Below are 24522 nucleotides of genomic sequence, written 5' to 3'. Positions count from 1 at the left end.
TAGTTTTCGGGATCGCTGGGCTCAATGGTGAAACTTAAAACCGCGTTTACTTTTACATTTAGCCACCATCAGCTAAGGAACGGGGGCATTGTAAAGGGGATCACGAGACAAGTAAAAATAATCCACAATGACCGATGTCAAATCCGTAGTTTTCGCGGTCGCTGAGATCAATGGTGATACTTTCATTAGCGATTTTTTTTTCAAATTTAGCCACCATTGTATGCGGGCCGGGAGTCACCGGGGGTGGGAATTGCGAGACATGTAAAAATAATGGAAAATTACCGATGTTAGTGCCAAATTCATAGTTTTAGCTGTCGCTGAGATGAATGGTGATACTTCCACAGGCGTTGACTTCCAAATACAGCCCCCATCAGCTGCGGATCAGAGTTGTTTTTTCAAAATTGGAACCAGATGATCATAGGGGCTTTTACCGGGATATGTAAAAAGTAGTAGAAAATGGCAGATGTTAGTGTCACATTCATAGTTTACGCGGTATTGGTTGGCGGCCAGAGGTTTTTTTTCACAACTCGAACCAAGGGGGTCTGAGGGGGCGTTCACCGGGACATGTAAAAGTAGCAGTAAATGACCAATATTTGTGTCGAATCCATATTTATCGGGGTTGCTCAGATGTATAGTGACACCGCCGATAGTGTTTACGTTCAAATTCAGCCCCCATCGGTCTTCCCAATGAAAACACATGTACGTTGTTGGATACACAAAATATGTCCAATTTTAGAAATGTTTCTTAATTGTTCTCCCGTTGTTCAGTTTGTTTACATTGATATTTTATCTGATCCGTGCGAAGAACGGGCATAACAGCTAGAACGAAATGGTAAAGTGTTTTTTATGAACCAAATTACAACGAATTCAATTATATAGATAATTATTATAATTGTAATACATAATTATTTCCTTGTTGAATTATAGATACTTTTCAGTGGAAAAAAGAATAAAATTTGGAAGTCCCAAATCAACATAAAGTAGACCAACGTAAAGGAAAAATATATAACATTTTCTATGGCTCAATGTTATCCTACAAATATGGCGGAACAAGTTAATGCTGTTCCGTCAGGAACGATTTCGAGGTCATTTCCTTCACATCGTCTTGTGCGTGTTTTCTACCGTTTTGTAAGCCTATGTCCACGTTTTGTAAATCAATGGTAGTGTGTCAAAATGGGCACTCAATGTGGGAAGAAAAATGACCCACTCTCCCACCAAGATCGAATTTCGAGGACGCTTTTTTCGCATTGTTTAGTGCATGTATTTACCGTTTCTGCGAATATTTTCACGTTTTGTGCGCCAACGAAAGTGAGTCAAAGACGACCTACAAATATGGCAGAAAAAGACATGTTCATTCCACTTTCAAGGTCCATTTTGACCCACTTGCACTGATGCACAAAGCGACACAAATCATGCATAAAAATGTGAAGGAAACGACCTCGACATTCGATGGTGACGGAACAGCATTAAGTTATTTCGCTATGCTTGTAGACCATTTTGACCCATTTTCGTTGTCGCACTAAAGTGGAAACAGGAGCACAAAACGGTACAAAGTAGGCACTATACGATGCGAAAGAAACGACCTCCAAATTCGATAGTGGCGGAACAATGGCTCTATTTCCTCACACCTTGATGGACCATTTTGACGCATTTCTGGTGATGCTCAAAAAGTGAAAGTAGGCGAACAGAACGGTACAAAATACACATTAAACGATGTGAAGGAAACGTTCTCCAAATTCGTTTGTAGCGGAACGACATTAACTTATTTCATTATATTCGGAGGTCCATTTTGACCTACTTCCGGCGACGCACAAAACGTACAAAACAGGCACTAAAACATGCGAAAGAACCAACCCCGAAATTCGATAGTGGCGGAACAATGAGCCATTTAACTCCCACTTTAAAGGCCCGTTTAACTCACCTCGGGTGATGCACAAGACGAGAAATAGGCGCAGAAAGCTTTCAAAAAAGGCACTAAACGATGCGAAAGTAACGATCTAGAAATTCAATAGTGTCGGAACAGTGGGTCATTTTTGTCACACCTTCGAGGCTCATTTTGACCGTCTTCCAGTGACGTACAAAACGTCGAAATAGGCACACAAAAGGGTACGCGACGTGAAATTAATGACCTCGAAATTCGATAGTGGCGAAACTCTTGATCATTTTCGTCCCCTCTTGGAAGCCAATTTCCACCCACTTGCGGTGACGCACAAAACTTGGAAATAAGGGCATAGAACGGCACGAAACATTTACTAGTCGATGGGAAAGGAAGGACCACGAAATTCGGTAGTGGCGGAGCAGTGGGTCATTTTTATCCCACCTTTGAGGCAAATTTTGACCGTCTTCCAGTGACGTACAAAACGTCGAAATAGACGCACAAAAGGTTACGCGATGTAAAATTAACGGCCTCGAATTTCGATAGTGGCCGAACTCTTGATCATTTTCGTCCCATCTTGGAAGCCCATTTTGACCCACTTCCGGTGACGCACAAAACGTGAAAATACGGAGACTCATTTTAACCCACTTCCCATGACGCACAAAACGTGGAAGTAGACGCACAAAACGGTACAAAACGATGTGAAGGAAACGAACTCGAAATTCATTGGTGCCAGATTAGCAATAACTTGTTCCGCCATATTTGTTGGCCCATTTTGACCACCTTCCGGTCATGCACAAAATGTGGAAATAAGCGCATAAAGCGACACAAAACTCGCACAAAAGATTCAAAACAAAGTACCTTGAAATTCGTTGGTCGCGGAACAAGTTAATGACGCGGTGAGCACCAATATAGACCTAAGTATATACTATAGTTCTTACCAGGGGGCGCAGTGGCTCAGCGTTCACCTTTAGCCTAACCGTCGTAAAACTCAAAGATTTCATTTCATTTTTTAAAGATTTCATTTCCTTTTTTTCCTTTTCCTGATCGCACCAAATATTAGGCGTCACTTGGCAACGTCGCATAGCAGATACGTAGACTACAACTTTCGTGCCACAACATGTACTGTGGTTGTCCTTATTCATCAAAGTAAATCCCGGCATGTAAGTCTTGCAGGCCGAGTATACCTTTTTAATGTTTTATATACAGTGGTCTTTTGTTCCTTCCAAAACTATTTTCCTTGCCAACGAAATATCTCGGTATCATACGGAAAGACAGAGTGCAATTGCTGTGGCATACTCACTCCCTAAGAGTGTCACGCGACAGTGTACTTATTAAAATGCGACGGTTGCCTTGGTCTTGAAAACATTCAACTTCAGACCTGCTCGCTGTTCTACATAGCGTGTGCCAAACCAAGGCGCTTTAACTTATTAATTTAAAGCGCCCTGGCGAAACACTGCTTAATAGTTGGAGTCCCTTTCCAGCACAGTAAAAGAGCGCAAGGACGAAAAAATGAAAAGAAAAGAAAAAAGAAAGAAAGAATACGGAGAACTGTTCCTTATGTAAAGAGCGTTTGAAAACATTTCAAAAGGTATGCTATGACTATTATCAGTTAATTGTCAACAACTGATATCGGGGACAGATCCAGGAATTTTTGATGGGGAAGGGCGCAGGTCTGAAAAATAAATTCGAGACATTTTTCTATATGTGGTTCGCTAACCAAAAATGTGACCTGGAGTGCTTTCTAATACGTATTTATCGCCCTTCTGGAGACAGCATTGAGGAAAGCCATGTTGTTCAACACGAGAGAATCCAGTATTACCGTAAAAAATAAAACTTTTTTATTACCATCTATTTATTATTGTATTATTTTATTTTATTATTATCATTATTTTTCTTAAATTAGATTATGTAGAGTAAACTATTTTTAATTTAATTTCCTATTAACATAATTCATATGAACTCCACTAATATCGTTATTTTTATACTGCATAAGTACTATCGTGGGGTCAGATTTAACCCCATTATTTGTTTTGAAATTAAACTATGTTAAAACGTATTACCATTAGCAGTTGATTGTGGACCTTTTACTAGTCCTATACTTTAATGGATTTAACTAGTTTTGGGGACAAAAAATATTTTTAAAATATTTTTTGACTAATTGTCTTTTAGTAATAGATTATTACAAAGCGAAACAACATACTTAAATGAAATAAAGTTTTTTGTTATCCGAAAATAACAAAGTATGAAAATAAACTTATTTTCATATAAGGAAAGCATTCAATTATTAGTGCTGAGAAAATGTAACTTGTCATTTAAAAAACTGACAATTGATGCTTTTTTGTTTCATCAGTTGCTTGGCTATAGGCCCGTACCCACATGGGGACTAGGGGGCCGGGCTCCTCTAAAGATTTACTGTCCCCCTAAAATATTCACGGTAGGCTTGCAAATGAACTACTATAATATAGTGCTGAACTATCATATGGTTGGATAACCCCTCTAACTTTTACCGCCCTTTCATATTTTTGGGCTGGCTACGGGCCTGCTTGGCTACCTATCAATACACACAATGTTTAGTCTTAAGGGACCGTCCACATATTACATAACGCTATTTTTGACCAATGTTTACCCCCTCCCTTCCCCTTGTCACACTTCGTAACGCAAGGCTGAACCCCTCCCCCGTTCATTACATAACACCTTTGTATTTTTGTTTTTCACCAATCTTGCTTATTTTGGTAGCTATTATAATAAAACACTATTTTTAATGGGAGAACTTTTATTACAAAATGCTTTTATTCTGAATATATTTGTAGTGTTTTTCGCCAATAAATCAAATACCGGTACGTATTAGAAAATTGTAGGATGGTAATCATATTTTAACCCCATAAGATTGCTTAATTAACAATCCTAATTCTTCAAAACTGCATACTGTCGTTTTCCCAAGGAGATCACACCTATCCTTTTCGGTCAGATGATGACAATGAGGAAATACTGACAAGGAAGATGAAGGTGGAACAGGATCTAAAGAACTAACATTGACCTCTTTTTCAGGGATCCAGGATGCTTCGTGCATTTGAAGTTCGCCAGTGTCGACGATGCAAAGTTCTCTTCCTCGTCGACCACAGATTCGAAGTGGCTGTGAATGTGGAGGAGGAGGGACATCTCGTTTGTGAACGAGCTATCCAGCATCTTTTTTGGACTTCGGACTTAAGTTTACCTCTTTTCATATTCTTCTTGTCCTAAATCAGTGCGAGAATGCGAATAAACTCAATTTCTTCAGAAATATTCAAATTCAAAAATAAAAAAAATAGTACGAATTAGGTTTTTATATCTTATTTTGATCTACAAATCCTGGATCGCTCCATCGCGGAAAATATAATTTCACGAAAAAGAATTGCTTCTGTTTCCCATGCAAAACTCCTTAGAAGAATAGAGTGAGTAATGATTCGAATCAAAGGTTTCAGATAACATTCTTAAAAATAGTAATACGAGTGGCAACATGATGGCATTTTCAGGCGGTGGTTACGATCACTAACAACTAACTCCGAAAAAGCATGTTCCCTAAATGCAATGCTGCGATAGCCATAAAACGGAGTTTTATTGTATTGTAATACATGCAGGTTTCGCCACCATTTATGCTGGTGTCAATTGCGTCTTCGAATCTCTTCTGTATGATTCCATGGTGTTTGGGGTCGCTGAGATGAACAGTAACACTTTCGATGCCGTTTAAATTAAAATTTAGCCATACAACTTGGGGAAGGGGAGATGTATATAAAAATGATCGAAAATGACTTATATTTGTGTCGAATCCATAGTTTGTGGAGTCCGTAAGTTGACGGTGACAGTTTTGGTTCTATTTATATCCAAAATGAAACGTATTCTCCCCGTATGAAGACGAGTATTCTAGCTAATTTATAAAAAAAGAAAAGAATGAATAAAATTATTTGTTTAAAAGATTGCACATAAATCTGAGAATAAAAATAAAAATCACAGCAGAAAAAAGTGTAACGTAGCAAAGACCTAAATCCCCTCCTCCCCCTTGTCAGGCTTCGTAACGCAAGGAAGAACCCTCTCCCCCTTTGCCGCGTTACGTAATATGTGGACGACCCCTAAATGTGTCTTAATCACATATCCGTTAGATACAGAACAAATAAAGACATTTTAGTTGTTCTACGGACAGTCAGTACATATAGTGTTTTTCTTGAATGACCCTTGTGCACATTTCGGTTGCACACAGAACAAATCCAAGGACTTTTTTTTTTTTTTGGTCATCAATTCGAGGACAAATAGCACATCTCCTCCTTTTAGATGGAGAATCTGTCTGCGGACGGTCTTCATTGATGTTCCCACCAGTTAGTCGTAACAATGACTGCCGAAGCCTACGAGAAAGTGTCTTGCATTCGCCCCGTAATTTTAGATGATCTTGAATGAGAATCATCCGAATACTCCTCATGAAGTCTCGCCTCTGAAGCCTTCTTGGTTCTTTGGAAAGATGGTAAAAAACAAGAATATTTAAGCATGCAACGTCCAATATTCTGTAGAAAATTGCAAGAAACCACCTTCTGCACGATCTGCTAGTTCGGAGTTCTGCACACACCTCCGTAACACTCCCCAAGAAAACAGAAAAAATGTAATGCAGAAAACAGATAGCGCAAGTACTATCCTGGAGAAAATTTCGACCCCAGAGGTCCGAAAACATCGAAACAACAAAGCGCATGGACACGAACACCTAGTAGCTACGAGATCTCAAGATCGACTGAAAATTGCCTCCATTAAGTTTTACGTCCCACGATTATGCCGGCTAGGATAAAGGAGACAGTGATTGTGAGAAATAAATGAAATGGTGGAATGAAGAAAGTGGAAAGAAATGGGAGGACGCCGAGAAAACCCACGCACACGGTGGTTATCCAGCACAAGGTTCACTTTGCGTGGGCTCGGATCGAACCCAGGACCCCATGCACCAGAGGTGAACGCTCTACGACTGAGCCACCGCGGCCCGCTAGCAATGTGAACTGATAATAGACGACTGAAGCCTCAGTGAAACAAAATATATATATTTTGTCCACAGCTAGAAATGTGCTAGGTCAAATTTGACCCCACGATAGTAGTTACGAGTTAAGTATGTAGTGATAACTTAGGAAAAAGATAAGTAAAAACTTAGATTTCTTAATAAAAATAACTTTGAATACTGTTTGTATATATATATATAACGCAGTAGCTGAATATAACGCAGTAGTATATATATCACGAGGGGGCCGCGGTGGCTCAGTGGTAGAGCGTTCACCTCTGGTGCTTGGGGTCCCGGGTTCGATCCCAGGCCCCGCCAAGTGAAGTATGTGGTGGACGAACACCGTGTGCGTGGGTTTTCTCGGGGGTTCTCCCGTTTCCTCTCACTTTCTTCATTCCACCATTTCATTCATTATTCATCACCACAGTCTCCTTTAGCCTAACCGGCATAATCGTGGAACGTAAAACTCAAAGATTTCATTTCATTTCATTGGGGGTATCACAAACGTGTTAGGGCATGAAAAGTGGAAGGGCATCGCGAACGAATCTTGTGAATGCAACTTCTACTAGGAGAACTTATAAGAGTAAGACGGAAAAGAAAGACAGGTAACATACTGTATATAATAAAGTTAGAAGTTCATATTACAGTAAGTTCAATAATGAAATACAAAGTGTGAGTTTTGAATATATATTCTAACATAATACATATTTATTTTTACATAATAACTTACCAGAAGTTAAATCCCAAAACTTCCGTTGCATACTCCACAGTGTAAAGACAAAAAAAAGTGTGATTGTAATAATTACGAACACGTTGTCCGCGTTAATTACTGATATATATATATATATATATATATATATATATATATATATATATATATATATATATATATATGTTATTATCGTAGCCGTAACTGTTGCTCTAACGACTAGCGCATGAGAATTTTCTGTATGAGAGCTCGAGTTCGAGTTCCACTTTAAACTGTAGATCTACCATCTACGTCTCATATAATCTCGGTTCTCAAGAAGAAAGCTAAAATTCATGTTTTGTTAGATTTGGTTTCGTCTCTCTCCCAATTACATAGGGCTGATTTCAAAACAGATTTGTAGTACTCTCTTCAATTGCCATCAAGCGACATAAAAATTAGCAGAGTATTTCTTCTGAATCGAGACCAGAAACTACTTTACGAGACAAGAGGAGACGGGAAAACTTTTTAGATTATCGAGACGAAAGAGAAATAATCGTCTTCGAGACGAGACGAGAATTATATAAAAATTGACGAGACTAGAAAATCTTATTTCTCGTCCTTCACGTGAGGAACATACTATATTTGGGATAGAATTATAGTCCTCACATCAAATTTGAAGGCTGAACTACTGACCCATCAATTTTTTCCCTCCTTAGTGACACGGAAGACTTGATTTGAACGTTTGTGTACTGTTCCGCACGAGACGAGACGAGAAATAAAGTTTTCTCCTGTCGTCTCTTAAATTAAGTGTTGGATTCTCGTCTCGTTTTGATTCTTGAAGAATTATTTCTCTTCTCGTTTTATAAATTTATGCCTCGGCTTTCTTCTTGATTTTATCTATAAATTATGAGAATGCTTCCGAGTTACGAGAGTTCCACTAAGAGTGTAATATATCAATATTTATATCATATTTAATATTGAAGTATATTATGTAATAACTTACGTATCTTAAAATGTTGATAAATACTCTTCATTGTCTGTGCTCTTGGGTTTTCTCGGGGTTCTCCCGTTTCCTCCCTTTCTTCATTCCAGCATTTCATTCATTTCTCATCATCACCGTCACCTCTTGCCTAACCGGCATAAGTGTGGGACGTAAAACCGAAAGATTTCATTTTACTCTTCATTGTGTTCGTACAACCACTGTTATAAATTATGAACTTTTACTATGAATGATGTAATACTAAAACACTGGTATCTAAGACTTCAGTGAACTGTTGCCCATGAGACTTGATAAATATCTTGTCTCGAAAATGAGACAAGAATTGTCGTTTCTTGTATCGTCTCTAACTTGGACATACACCTCTTGTCTGAACTCTTACTAGAACACACACTTCTCGTCTCGTTTTCGAGACGACACGAGAAATTTCTGTATCCTGCACATTACTTTTTTGCTTCTCCAAATACTAAATTTCTCAGTTACCTTTCATGGCACTTGTTTCCATTTGCTTGATTCATCAAGTATTTAAAAGTTAAACTGAATTTATATATTTCTCTTTGAAGTATAGTCTCTTTCTAATCAGATATGTTTTATTTAAACGAAAAATTCTCTATGCGATCTAGCATGATGCAAAGATTTTAGAAGAACCCGTAGTTATAAATCCTACTAACCTATTATCCTCTTAAAATTTTTGTCAGAAATATAATTTCTAAGAATTTTTTTATATAATACGTATGTTTTCTATTACCATTATTCTGCGGACAATAACAATTTTAATGTGATAGGATTTAAGTTCTATATATATATATATATATATATATATATATATATATATATATATATATCCCCCTTTTTAGCACTTAGTGCGTATCATTCAAAATTACTATATACATGGTGTTTCAAAACAACACCGAGAACGTTCGGGAGCTGATTCCTGACACTAAGATAAGACAAAAAGTATAGACCAACCTATGTGCACAAATGCTTCCTTTGAGTTATAGACTGCCGAAAACGCGAAAAAATGAAATTTAAAGGTCCAAAAGTATGGGACCTACGTAGTCGGGTCAAGACTTAACTTAGGATCTAATATGTGCACTATCCAAATATCCATGTTTCAGAATCCTGCGGTACTTCCACGACATTTTTTATAGAGGTTGTTAGTGAGTGTTTCAAATTATATGCCCGTAGCCAAATTCCTTCTATAAAATTTGTTGCGGAAGTACCGCACGATTCTGAAACATGTATTTTTGGATAGAGTACACGCTAGTTCCTAAGTGAAGTCTTGAACCGAGTAGGTCCCATAGGTTTGAGGCTATGGACCATTAAAGTTCATTTTTTCATGTTTTCGACAGCCTATAACTCCGAAAGGAAGCATTTGTGCACCTAGGTTGGTCTATACTTTTTGTCTTATCTTGGTGTCAGGAATCACATTCCAAACGTTGTCAGTGTTGTTTTGAACCATTCTGTATATATATCATGATTTACAAAAATGTCTGTAAAACGGCTTGTTTCTTTAAAAAAAACTCTCGTGTTTAGCTAGGTGTCTCCACCCAGCACATTGTGCGCCTGCCTATCACTATTTTGTGTGACGTCACTCGCTACGGTGAAGGGCTTCTTGCCTTACCCCAATGAAAATCAAACAATATTTTTTCAAACAGCCACAGCTGGGGGACATAGAGTGGCACAGAACGCACACAGCTCGCTGTATAGCTGCAAATACTTAGAACTATGAGACGTGAGACCCATGGACAACTATAGTTGCTCTCTTGTTACAAGGCGTTCAGTCAGGGAGACAACTTTGGTCTTGGTTGCCTCGCACCTACCAAGGTCAGCTCCTGCGACGGCAGGAAACAACAGCAACATAAAACTACTCCCTTCTGTTTACTTTTCACGAATATTTGTCACCTTCGTGAGTACGGGTCACGTACTGCGTAGATTTAAATTATATGTTTGTCAAGAATATATTCCCTATAAAGATATGAGTACTGAGAAGGAAAAAAAAACATGTAGCTATTTTTGTTCTCCTTTTTCTATTAGCCAGAGGAAGTGTGTATGGCTGTTTGAACACCCTTCTTGTAATTAGTTAGGATTCACTTCGTCTTTTTAGTTAACCTTTGGGTATGAATAACACCGGGACAACTCGTGGTTATGATAGTGCCGTATTTTCGCGCCCGAAGGATTACGGAAATAATAAGTAATGTAGACTCCGACGCTTTTGAAACGGACAATGAAGGTAATTTGTAGGAAGATTCTAGCATCAATTTATGTGACACGCATCTACCTATATCTATTTCGAAATACTGGGTGATATCAATAAAAATAAGTAACTACTCCTGAGAAGTACTGCTCGTGAATCGGAGTAATCTCCTCCTTCAATAAGTGATATCAATAAAACGGAGAAGTTATTCATTACGCCCAATTTTGAAGTAGTTACTAGCATTGGTATCAATAAAAAGAGAACTGAGCACTAGTCGTCTCGGCTGACCTCGGAGAAGCCCCGCCCTCTTGAAGTAACCACACCTCTATTCTCGAGCGGAGTAACTACTCCGCGTTTGATATCAATAAAAATCAAAGACTCCTCTGTGATGCTAGTAACTTCTCCAAATTTGTGGAGTAAGCTAAATAGGTGACTCCGTGCGAAATATGGCAGAGTATATGATTGTTTTGCTATGTAGCAAAACTTATAAATTGCATAGAAATGTTGCAAATGGAGATTACAAAAAACTGGTTCATGAAAGAAAATGTAGAGTAGTTAGCACAACATTTTTTAGGAGAATCAACGGAAATTTGAGATGGTGCACTACGTAATGACGAAAAGATGCGGGTTTTCTTCCTTTACGTGAGTGATCCGGGATTCCAGGTCTGAATGTTAGGGGATTCTGTTGTGGCTCAAAGTACTGTGTCTTTGACTACTACAAGTGTAATGGATGCGATTATTGCGAAATATGAAAATTGACTGTTTCCGGAGGTGTGTGTAATATTCAAACAGCAAAGGCAGAGTGGGAAGAACAATATACATTTCCGGGTGCTATCGAAGCACTTGACTATACAAACGTGGCAATAAAGAAATCTAGTATTTTGAAGACGAATACGCTAATAGGAAGAGCTCCTTCGTAGCTAAGCGCATAGCGTACATGCCTTTGACATGAGAGACCCGCGTTCGATTCCCGGCGGGAACTCATATGGTTCGGATTCCAAGTTGATCAGTGGGTCCCGTCTCATATAGCCTCGCTACTGAAAAGGACATTAAACTCAAAACCAACTCAACTCAACGCTGATAGGAAGGGTGTATACATGAGAATGTATATTTTTTATGCCAAGGTGAAAGGGGACAGGTATGGTGTGGAAAACGCAATCAGATGGACGTGCTTTATGAAATTGAAGGAGGAGATTACTCCGGGTGTAGTTACTCCGATTCTCGAGTAGGACTTCTCAGGAGTAGTTACTTATTTTTATTGATATCACCCAATTTCGTATCAATAAAACCAGCCACTACTCAGGTCTAGACTGCTCCAGATTTATGAACGTTCACTCGCGTTTCTTCTGCGCGTAGTAGTGAGTCGTATCAATAAAAGAAGTGATTACTCATTTCTTCCATCCGTCGCGCGGTAATTTCGTTGTTTTTAACCTATGGCGTAGTATCCTAAACGCCATGGAACGGGCAGGTAGCAACAACAGTTTCAGTCAAAGTGCATTTGTATTATAAAAGAGTTTCCAATGGTACTTTCAAAGTCACAGCTACCAGAAAGTAAACGAAGAAAAGCCGAAACTTTGAATTTAATTACAGTGAAATGCAACGAAATACCAAATACATCTACGACTGAGATACAAATTCAAAAGAGAATCTTTAATATTCGAGCGAGAATAAAACAAAAATAAAAAAGAAGAAAATATAAAAAAACGGGATAGAAGAAAGTAATACTGAAACCATGGGAATGAACCTATTTGAGCTGATGGATGTTGATTCGAATCCAGCAATATCAAGATTAACACGACAAGCGCATATCACGTGTTGTCCAAGGTCTTTGTAGATTGTTTGGCTTTAAGAACGAAATTAGACACTTGACTCCTTTGTTTTCTTTTTAAAAAAGTCCAGCCACTCACGTCATAAAGCACGTCTACCTGATTGCGTTTTCCACACCATACCTGTCCCCTATCGCCTTGACATAAACAAAGACATTCTCATGTATACACCCTTTCTATCAACGTTGAGTTTAGTTGATTATTAGTTTAACGTCGTTTTCAGTAGCGTGCCTATATCAGGCGGAACCCACTGATTAACGTGGAATCCGAACCACATGAGCTCCCGCCGGGAATCGAACGCGGGTCTCCTATGCCAAAGGCATGTACGCTAACCGCTTAGCCACGAAATAGCTCTTCCTATTAACGTATTACTCTCCAAAATACTAGGTTTTTTTAATGCCACTTGTATACAGTCAAGTGCTCCGATAGCACCAGGAAATGTATATTGTTCTTGCCACTCTGCCTTTGCTGTTTGCATATTACGCACACTTCCGGAAACAATCCATTTTCAGGTAGTCATAGTCACAGTACTTTGAGCCACACCAGAATCCCCTGACATTCCGACCTGGAATCCCGGATCATTCACGTAACGCAAGAAAACCAAGGGCACCGATTTCTCTGTAAATTTGGGGAGGGGCATTCAGATGCAGAAGGTATATATATCAGGATTTTAAGACAAATTGCACTCTAATTATGCCAAATATTGTATATTCATAGATACAATCGAGGGGCCCACATGAGCTTTGGGGGGCCCGGGCCCCCTGGCCCCCACAGGATCGGCGCCCTTGAAGAAAACCCGCATCTTTTCATCATTACGTAGTGCACCACCCCGAATTTCGGTTGATTCTCCTTAAAAAATGTGCTAACCACTCTACATTTTCTTTCATAAACTTATAATGCTTTTTGTAATCTCCATTTCTAACATTTCTATGCAGTTTATAAGTTTTTCTACGTAGTAAAACAATCATATTCTCTGCCATATTTCGCACGGAGTCACCTATTTAGCTTGCTCCACAAATTTGGAGAATTTACTAGCATCACAGAGGAGTCTTTGATGTTTATTGATATGAAACGCGAAATAGTTACTCGGCTCGAGAATAGAGGTGTGGTTTCTCCAGAAGGGCGGGACTTCTCCGAGGTCAGCCGAGACGAGTAGTGCTCAGTTCTCTTTTTATTGATACCAATGCGAGTAACTACTACAAATTAGGGAATAATGAGTAACTTCTCCGTTTTATTGATATCACCCACTGTGTGGTATACAATATACGGATGGCTGCCATGATGTACACTAAATCATTTAACGCTGTTTCTACACCACTGCCAAATTGTAACATTTTCGTTTACTGCGTTCATGCGTCTCTTTGTTACTGCCCTGTCACAATACATTTTTTTCTATTAGATACATATATCAAACATAGCATTCCCTGTCCCAAATAGATGATGTGTAAAAAATGAGTTCACATTCTCATTTGGGAGAATATTCAAGCCTAGGTTGAAGTGTAAAATCATAACCTTTTACATTTAAAACAATATTGTGTGATATGCAATATGGCGGAATTCACGTACTGCGCAGATTTAAATGGTACGCTGTGTCAAGTATATATTCCCTATAAAGATATGAGTACTCAGAAGGAAATATCCACTCCAAATCAGTGCGTCTACGCATGTTGTTATTATTGTTCTGTCCCAACGACCTGTATACAGATCCACATACGTGTTCTCACAGCAATATTATACTAATCTTTTCCACAGAATATTTTTCATTCTATACTTTGATCCAGGGGTAGAAATGAAATTTTAGAACTAAGGGGAAAGTCAATAATACATAGAGTTTGATTAGGCTATGTATCAAGAATACAAACTCAGACAGTCGGAAATGCAAACAAAGTTTAATGGAGAACGACTTAAGCAATAGCGATTGTTGCAGAACAATCAACAGCCAAACAAAGCTAATTTCACCATTCAAATTTCCTATTTGTTACTAATAACTACAGATATTTTTCCTTCTTTTGCACAGACACTTCAACATACTAAGGGGATACTTTCCCCTTGTGCATGCCTGATTTCCACTGTTGCTTTCATTTCAGGCTTTCTACACGTGGACCGTATTTACCGGGCAATTTTGACTCTGGGCCCTTCTGACTCGTGTCTTTTTGTCGCGGGGCCCTTTCGCCCGGAGCTTTTCCACGCTAGGCCGTTTTGACTCAGGCCCTTTTGAGGTAAGGCCCTTTTGACCCTGGCTCTTTTGACGCAGGGCCCTTTTAACTCGAGCCCTTTTGACCCGGGCAATTTTGACGCGGGGCCGTTTCTACTCAGGGCCTTTTGTCGCGAAGCCCTTTTACCCGAGCCCTTTTGACCTGCGCTCTTGTAACTCGTGGCCGTTTCTACTCGGGTTCGTTTGACGCAGGGCCCTTTTGACTCTTGTCTTTTTTCTCGCAGGACCCTTTTCACCCGGGACCCTTTCACGCAGGGCCGGTTTGACTCGGACACTTTTGTTGCGGAGACTTTTGACCCGGATATTTTGGCTAAGGCCTTCTTGTAGCAGGGTCCGTTTTGACATGGGTCCATTTGACATAAGGCCCTTTTGAGTCTGGGTCCTTTTGACTCGGGATCTTTCGACGCAGGGCCTTTTAACTAGAGTCCTTTTGACCCGGGCCCTTTTGATGGGGGCCGTTTAAACAGCGGGCCCTTTTTTCGCGGAGATCCTTTCACCCGGGCCCCTTAGACTCGAGCCTTTTGGTTGTCGAGATCTTTTGACCCCGGGCCGTTTAGACTCAGGCACTTTTGTCGTGGAGTCCTTCTATCCTGGCCCTTTTGACCAGGGCTCTTTTCACGCAGAGCCGCTTTTACTCGGGCCCGTTCGATACAGGGCCGTTTGACTCGGGTCTTTTTGTCGCGGGACCTTCTGACCCGAGCCTTTTTGACTCGGGCCTTTTTGTAGCGTACCCCTTTTGGTACGGTCCATTTGACATAGGGCATTTTTGACTCTACCCCTCTTAACACGGGGCCCTTTTGAATTTGGTCATTTTGTCGCGGAGAACGTTGGACCAAGGCCTTTTTCACGTTGGGCTGTTTTGAAACGGGACCTTTTGAGGCGGGGTCCATTTGACCCGGATCATTTTGACCAGAGTTTGTTTTGACTCGTGCCTTTTGTCGCGGAGATATTTTGACCCATGCCTTTTTGACGCGGAGCCGTTCTCACTCGGGCACTTTTGAGCGGGTCCTCTTGGCCGGGCCTCTTTTGACCCAGGGCCACTTTATCGCGGGTCCTTTTGACCCGGCTCCTTTTGACGCGGGGCAGTTTGGTCTCGGACCCTTTTGGCACAGGGCCTTTTGTCATGAAAATCTCATGACCCGGGGCCGTTTTTAGTCGGGGCCTTTTGTCGCGGGTGGACATTTACCCGGGTTCTTTTGACCGGATACCTTTTGACCTGGGCTCTTTTCACGCGGGGCCGTTTTTACTCGGGAAAGTTTGACGCAGGACCCTTTTGAGCCGAATCCATTTGACGCGGGGCCGTTTTGACTTGTTCACTTTTGTTGCGGAGATCTTTCGACCAGGTCCCTTTTGACTCGGGCTCTTTTGTATCGGGTCTCGTTTTGACACGGGTCCATTTGACGCAGGGCCCTTTTGACGTGGGCCCGTTTTGCCTTGAGCCCTTTCCTCGCCCTTTTGTCTGGCCGTTTTGACATAGAACCATATATATAAAGAAGCATCTGAAATTCCTGGGGCAGGCGGCGGGTGTGAGTAAATTGATTATTAATCGATCCCTGGCGCAGTAAAATTAGTTACGTTACTGGTCATATCTCTTTCTCTTCTCTCTACATCGTGTCTGGAGATGAATGTTCTGACTAATAGGCTACAGCGGCGATTTTAAAAAGTAAGAAGATATATGCTACCAATTATAAATGTTATGAATTTAAACAATATATATAGGGCAATAAATCGAAAAACTCCCCTTTCGCCCCCCCCCTCCCGTTGGAAAAGAATCTGCTGGTGTTAGTGATTATCATGTTGCTTAGTTACTGTATTATTTGTGCTATACACACAATAAATACTTCTGTGTTTTATTTAATAATAAGAACCTTATTTATGTTTATTACGGCCCTTGCTTGACAACAGCGAAACATATTCACGCTCAGTGTAATTAGATTCCATTCTCAAATAAGGTCAGTGAAGCGAATGAAATAATTCACGCACAAATTTAGGACTTAGAAAAGTGTCCTGCGAACATGTCGTAGGAAATTTCTGAAGAGTAAAAAGCGCTAGTAGCAATTGTTAGCAGGTATTAATTTAACATATAAGACAATAAATTGAAAAACTGAGAATACGAATCTTTTCAGAGATGGCAGTGTACTGACGGTTCAAATCTGTGCCTTTACTCCTTATACCTACGTTATTTCCCTAGTCAAAATAAAAACTCTTCAAAATTAATCACAATTTCTTAAGCAACCATCATTTCCTTTGTGTACTGCGCCGTCACATACCCGTCACGGCGATGTAAAGGCACTTTTGTCGACGAGGATAGATAGATGTCTGCACGGGGCAGGCAAGTTACATTATCATTAGTAGTTTTACCAGGAGTTATACCTACATTATCAGGAGCTGATGTGACAAAGATATATTACATAGTTTTCATCTTCGTTTTATTTTTTTTTTAATATTACTTTTTCTTTGTTTTATTTTTGCTTCATCTGTGTTTCATTTTATGCGTGGACAAAGACTCTGTAAGAACAGTTAAATAGTTAGCAAAAAGTTTACTTTTTCGTGCAGGAGAGAGAAGGTTGGCTTGATATTTCAAATATTGGTTGTATAATTCTATATGATACGGCCTATTAGTATGCACAAGAAACATAATTGTCTGTATAGTAATCCAGACAATAGCATTGTTTCTAAATGTCGGAAAATAATTAAAATCAGGCCACAAGATAAGTTTTGTTACAGTAAAGCTATGAGGTGAAAGACGACAAATTTTACTAATTAAAATACAAAAATACCTCCAGATGATTGGTACGTTGGAACAGGCATGAAACTTATGTGCTAGTGTATCAAGATTGTTGCAGTATGGGCATATATTACTATTTACGATACCTATATTGTGAAGTTATTCCAATGTTTCGTATACATTATTGACTATGAAATACCAGGTTTTACGTTGGCTGTGGGTGAGAAATGAAGCGTTGATGTTTTTCCATATAGCATTCCAACTTTTGTGTGGGTGCTTTAACACGACATTAGGTATACTAGGAACCCACAAGCGAACATAGCGCAGTAAAGGTTGTTAACCGAACCAGTTTCAATGGGATCTTTTGCTAGCAAGGCGTATATCATATCAAGTATGACATCACGTAAATGAGGAAATTTGTAGCTCCAAGGAAACACGTGTACTGGTGCCTGAAGGTCTAAACAGTGGAAGCAGACATTGATAATAGCCGCCGTAAGCGAAGTCTCGTGTTCACAGACAAGCTTACAACTTCTCTGCATAAGAAGGGCACGTGCCTGTGCTTCTATGTGCAAAAAGCCTATGCCTCCTTCACGTGAGGGGAGGTAGAGTTGATTCTTAGCCACGCGTAAGATTTTGGATTGCCATAAGAAAAACAAAGCTTGACTGGTTAACTGGTTAGATATTTTAACTGGCATTGGTAAAATCTGTGCAATGTGGCTGAAAATACTAAAAACAGATGTTTTGAGAAATAAGTTTCTACTGAAAATGTTCATGTTTCGCTGTCTATGAGTTATAAGAAGACCGGATTTTATTTGCTGTAAGATGATATGACTGTTCTACGGTATGGTTGATATTATTGTACCACCATACACCAAGTATTTTGACACTTTGAACCGTATTATAGTAGTTGCTATATGAAGCATTGTATTCTGGATGAATACATAATATTTTTGTTTTTCTGTGATTGAGTTCGCTCCAAAAGCCTGTTGATACAAGGTTAATAAACGTTGTAGGCAATTCATGTCGACCGGATTTTGTAAACAATAGTGGGAATCATCTATGTAACTTTGTACAGTTAGTTTGGTATTGTAGACAGAGACAACATGGAGTAAAAGTTCAGTCGCGTACATAATTAGTGCAAGGGACATGGCCTTGGGTCACCTTGCAAAATACCATTATTAATGTTTATTGGGTTACTTAAGCCACCATTAACCTTGATTTTTGTCAATCTATGCGTATAAATTCCTCGTACAAGAGAAATAAAGGAGGACCCAAAACCATATTTCTCAAGGACTTTAAATAAGTATTCATGGTTAATCCTATCAAAAGCTTGAGAATAATCCGTGGCTAAAACAGCAACGGGTGAAGGAGCAGTGGATTCGTGGTAGGAAATGAAATCTCTAAGATTTGATAACGCCTTATAGATCGGGTTCTTTTGGCCTATTCCATATTGATGTGAACTTAGCAGTTTGTCACTAAACATTTTTATTCGTGCAGTAAGACAGCGTGAAAGAAAACGTAAAAAAAAAAATTAGTAGTAAACGAAGAAGATAAAAGCGCAATGTAGAGTTGTCGCTAAAATTAATTCTCTTTAACGAGGACGATTACGAAACATCACCTACTGATTGAAATCCAGATTATTTTCCAATAAAGTAAATTCCAATAAACTTTCTTGTTATTGTTAATTATTCCATATCGGACTCCCGAAGAAAACTCAACTAAACAACTTATTGACCGTGCCAATAGCGACTACTCTCAATCATGACTCCGTTTTCTTTCATTTAGAAATAGGAAAGAAAGAGAAGAAAGTAGAAGGGTAAAAGAAGGAGGTAGAAAAAGAAGAACGAAAAAGAAATAGGGTATTGTAATAAGAAACAGGTTACTGGATAATTCCGGAAATATAGTAAGAAGTCGAGAAAGTCGTTGAAAGATGAATCATTCTAAATGTTATTAACGACTAATCAATTTTGGAATGCTTCGGAATAGACACATGTTCCCTCATACCACCCAGACCTAGCTCCAGGCACCACGATCGTGGGGTTGCCCAGACCTAGACCTGGAAATGAGAAAAGTGAAATCATTCTTTGTACTGTTATTCTAACCGGTGACTGATAACCATCCAGCATCTGAACTCTGTTCTCTAGGATCGACCACACATATGAATTAGCCAAGAAAAAAAAATCAAACTTATAAACTCAATATAAATTTATGTATCGTATCAATAAGAGTCTCAACTTTCTGGAAGAAAGATGTTGTATTTAGGCTCATCCTGCATTTTTTTGTTTCACTCCTAGAGCCGATTTAAACCATTAGTAGCGGTCCTTCATGACCTAGGTTATTTACCTTAACACATATATTAAAACATGACACTTATATTACAGATGTTAATATGACAAATGATATCACTAAAATTACTTAAATTAAATCTATCATGCATTCACACGCTCACTCACTCAGGACAGTGTATATATGTTTAAAGGAAACCAACTAACTACAAAGGTACAAATAGTTTATTACATTCATAGTGGAAAAAAAAGACAAAACAAATAATTATGAAGAAAATCTTAAAAGCACCAGTTCTTGGTTATATATTAATAGAGTACATAGTGTTATATTTTAGTAAATTTTTATATATTCAATCATCTTGACAAATAAAAATAATTACATATATTGTATCTTAGGCATGCTAAAGCAAAATTATGATTTGCGACATACGCAAAGGAGACACTTATTTCACTTTTAAAAAAAATTGGACAAAGAGGAAAGAAAAAAAACCTTTTAGGTGTATTAAAACTGATATGAGTCTCTACCTCACATTGAGCAATAAAATATTAATAATTCTGAGCGTTCAAATCACAAATCACGCACTACTCGTAGTGTCCAAAAACATTTCGCTCCATTTAATTTAGTTTGTGTTTATATATATATCTATATATATATATATAACTATTGGTTTACAAAACCATTCATGGACTATATTTGGTTTGTAACTTTTAACAGTTTATATGTGCAATCGCACACTGCGACGCTTTACCCATCTAGGGATTTTGAAAAAATCACTTTCGCCAGAGGATGTTTCTCCTCTTAGACAGTCCATTTCCAAACTTATTAATTGGATAATTTCAAGTTATTTATTCATATAATACATTTAGTATCATACTTTTACTGTAAAATCATATTCACATACTAAGTACATATACATTTCGACGTATTCATTTCTCTCTCTATATATATATATTTATTATAAATGCGCACATATTTAAATTAATCACCCCAACAATAATTTTTGAAAAGGTTGCAAACATTGTCCAAGAAAACAAATGACTTCCGACATTACATATGAAAAAGAAAATCGATTTTTTTTACCTGATACCGCGCGTCTATAAATTTTTAACTTTTATATAATCAATTCGTGCTTAAATAATAAAAAAAAACTTTGGGAGGCAGGCACGTAACACTGAGCATTCCTAAAGATATAACTAGGTAACCTAAAATACAATTTCTGGGCCCAGATCAACTACAAGGTAATCGAAAACCAAAACAGAAAGAAAGTGACCAATGGATTAAAAAAAAAACTTAAAGGGACGACGGTGAAAGAACATAATTGAAGTGTCGTCAAATATGAAGTTGTTATTCATTTCGGCGAAGGGTCAAAATGTGATGGAGGACCCAATCACTATCTACTTTATCCATGAATCGTGTCTTGCAACGTATCAGCTGGTAATTTCAGATCAGAGTTGTACGTTAAATAAATCGTAAGCGACAAGTTCGAAATCGGGGGGGAAGCTTGAAAAATTAAAAAACTCGAAGAAATGAAGGCAGAGAGAGAGATAGAAAAGAAGGAAGACGAAGAATTGGGGCGCCAAAGACTTAAGTGAGAAATAACTAACACTGCAAAGATAGAAGTCGAATTTCGCTCTCAACAAATCTATAGCCAAAATATTCTTAACATGCCAAAAGGTGGTCTACTCAAATACGTAGACTCAAGGGGGCGCCCTGCTGCCAAGGATGCAAGTTCTGTGTCCATCAGATCCCAATCCCACAACAGTTTGGTTGTAAGATTGAAATCCGAGCCCCGTATCCGGCCCAGACCAGCAGGATAAAAGGAGAGGGGGAAGAGACCAGGTAACTGCGTCCCCAATTTTGAAATCTCTAAGTAAGGAAAAAAAATATTCGACCCCTCAGAAGAACTAAGAAGGTTCAAGGACAGTAATGAAACTAGAGTAAAAGTAATAGCTAAGATATCCCTAACTAATGATTTGCCGAAATAATAAAAAAATTAAATAAACTGAATTTTGGATCGGTGATTTCTATTGCCAAATTTCACCGATAGCTCCCCTTCGCAGAATGCGCTAAATTCTGAGGCATCGATTAATTTCCATCACTATCTAGTTTGGAAACTAAGAAAAGAAAACGAAAATATTCAAGGGGGGATGAGGTCGATGCCCGGGTATGGTATAATGAATTTCAATAATTAATTGTTTTGATTCTGTAACCCTATCAGAGCTGTCGCCTCCATGAACATTGTAAGCTAGCCCGAGTAGGTGACGTGAAGAAAAAAAAATCTCACAGAGCAGGGTATTCTATTTTTAAAACCGACCAGAAAATATAATTCACTACAGCCCTGTTGTATAACTACTACTGTCTTTTCATAATTTATTATTCAATATGTCTAGTCAGCGATTATATGATGCTACCCATTCTATCAGATGGTATTACTATGGTTGATTATTACTATAACACATTAAACTACAAAGTATTACCATAGTCCGACTATATATCGCCCTCCGGTCCGCGTGATATTATGGTGCAGGGGTCAGAACCCGAGATGTTCGTAGCTACACGTATCTATTCAATATCTATATATATCCACACGTGGCGAAGTATTCACTGGGCTACTATATATTTAACTATATGGGTGTCCTATCTTCTATATTCATTTACTACAATATTCATATACTTTCATATTCATATTCATATTAATATTCATATAATATTCATATCATCATTCTTTTCATTTACTACGACGCAATATTTTACAAACACCCTGTTTCCTCTATCTACGCCCAGCCTATATACACATTTCATCATAACACTTTAAAATCTATAATCACTACAAACATTTCCCATTCCGATCACCGCACGACAACCTCACTCGAACTCAAGACTCTTTCACCACACACACACAATACTATGTAATACCTGGTAGCTTTATTAAGAACAAAAAAAAATCCTACGTATGTTCACTGAAAATAGAATTATCCGCGATAATATTTAATGTTTATGAAATTCTGCAGCAACAATGAAATTCTGCAGCCACGAAGAAAGAAATGAACATTTAATATAATTTCAAAGCGAAGAACTAGCATCATATCGCCCGACTTCTGTTAAAAAATTACGTATTGTTTATTTACTTAAACATTTTGATTTCTAGACTAAGCAGAATGTTGTAATTTTCAGGATATATTAATTTTGGGTCACTCGACCTAACTGTACATCCATATGGGCTGTGAATTATACCTTCTAGGTTTTATTTCGAAAAGAAAGGTCAATTTCATGGAAACTAAATCACTAAGAACATCGACATACGAATGGCGGTTAGTACTGACTTTTGACACTAGGGGCTAGCGACGATATAATCAACCCTTGAACAACTGAATGTGACCTTGTACACGGAATTATTGTACTATATTACGTTCACTTTTAAATATTGTGTATGAGTTCACTTAATGACGGAATAATAAAAAAATTATCGCATAGTAAATACTACACTGTCCATATTTAATTATCTCACACACTCTTTCATCACTTAACTACCACTACCACTGATACTACATTACAAATATACACATACTACTTAAACTACAAGACACATCATGCCAATACACACCAATCATCACTATCATTAATACATGTTATACTAATAAATATACACAGAAAACATTCATATTTTACCATTTTAAATCGGCTCGAAAGGAAAGGGAAAGAAAGGAACAGGGCCAATTGGCCCTTGTATTCACTGAATCACATTCTTAACTCAACCTGTTTAATCAATGCCCCCGAGGGGACATATCGAAGTGTTGACTAACAATAGGATCCCTGCCCTGGAGGGGCAGGAACCCGGAACAAACTACATGTTCAAATCATCCCGCTGGAAGCCGTACTCCCAATTTGGGAGTCAGATAGGAGCCCTTACTGTAAATTTACACGTGCATTATGATTACTATCCTAACTATAACGAAATTAAATACCGCCATATATGTTAAAAAAAAGAATCACTCGCTACCTACATAAACAAATCTATATATGGACAGGTCTTATAACCCTCAATTAACAGGAAAAGTGGAAGGTGAAAATATCAGGGGAAACACTGATCTTCAGAACCGGTTTTAGGAAAAGAAAAACGAAAATCACACTACTTCTGAATCCTGTCCATAGCGATCGGTGATGAAATCATGGCGTCACTATATTGCACTTACTATTTTAGCTTTTTAGTCCAGTTTTTACTATGAAATTTAATAGTTCATGGCTCCTCGAGACTTCCAGTGATTTTACATGTTAATAAAATCCCAAATGTTACCTTGTTTGCAGCTTTTCCAGCTCCTTTTCGACTTTTTGATCGAGAAGATCCGAATCTAGCGTCTTCAGTAAAACTTCCCGGCATGGAATGGGATAATCGCGCTCTAATATCATAGCGTGGGTAAATCATCCAATCAAAACAAAGCATTTTTGGCCGTGGGGCTTTGAAACGAATAAAATTTGGTAAAATCTGGATTAAACTAGATTTTAGAAGGACCTAGGTATCTAAAAGAGAGGTGAAGGGTGGTCCTGAAAATTCTGTCGAATTTTAGATTGGTTATTTGATCTGAGAAGTTCCGTCCAATAGTGGACCTATGTTTTCAGATAGCACTGACACCGTAAGAATTGTAATAATCCATTTACATATCCATATACAAGACTTATAACTAATTTAAAATATAAATAAAG

The sequence above is a fragment of the Thermobia domestica genome, chromosome 7, assembly GCF_964235325.1.
Source record: "Thermobia domestica chromosome 7, izTheDome1.hap1.1, whole genome shotgun sequence".
Lineage (NCBI taxonomy): Eukaryota > Metazoa > Arthropoda > Insecta > Zygentoma > Lepismatidae > Thermobia > Thermobia domestica.
The sequence above is the reverse complement of the archived record's forward strand: the minus strand, read 5'-3'. Positions refer to the sequence as shown.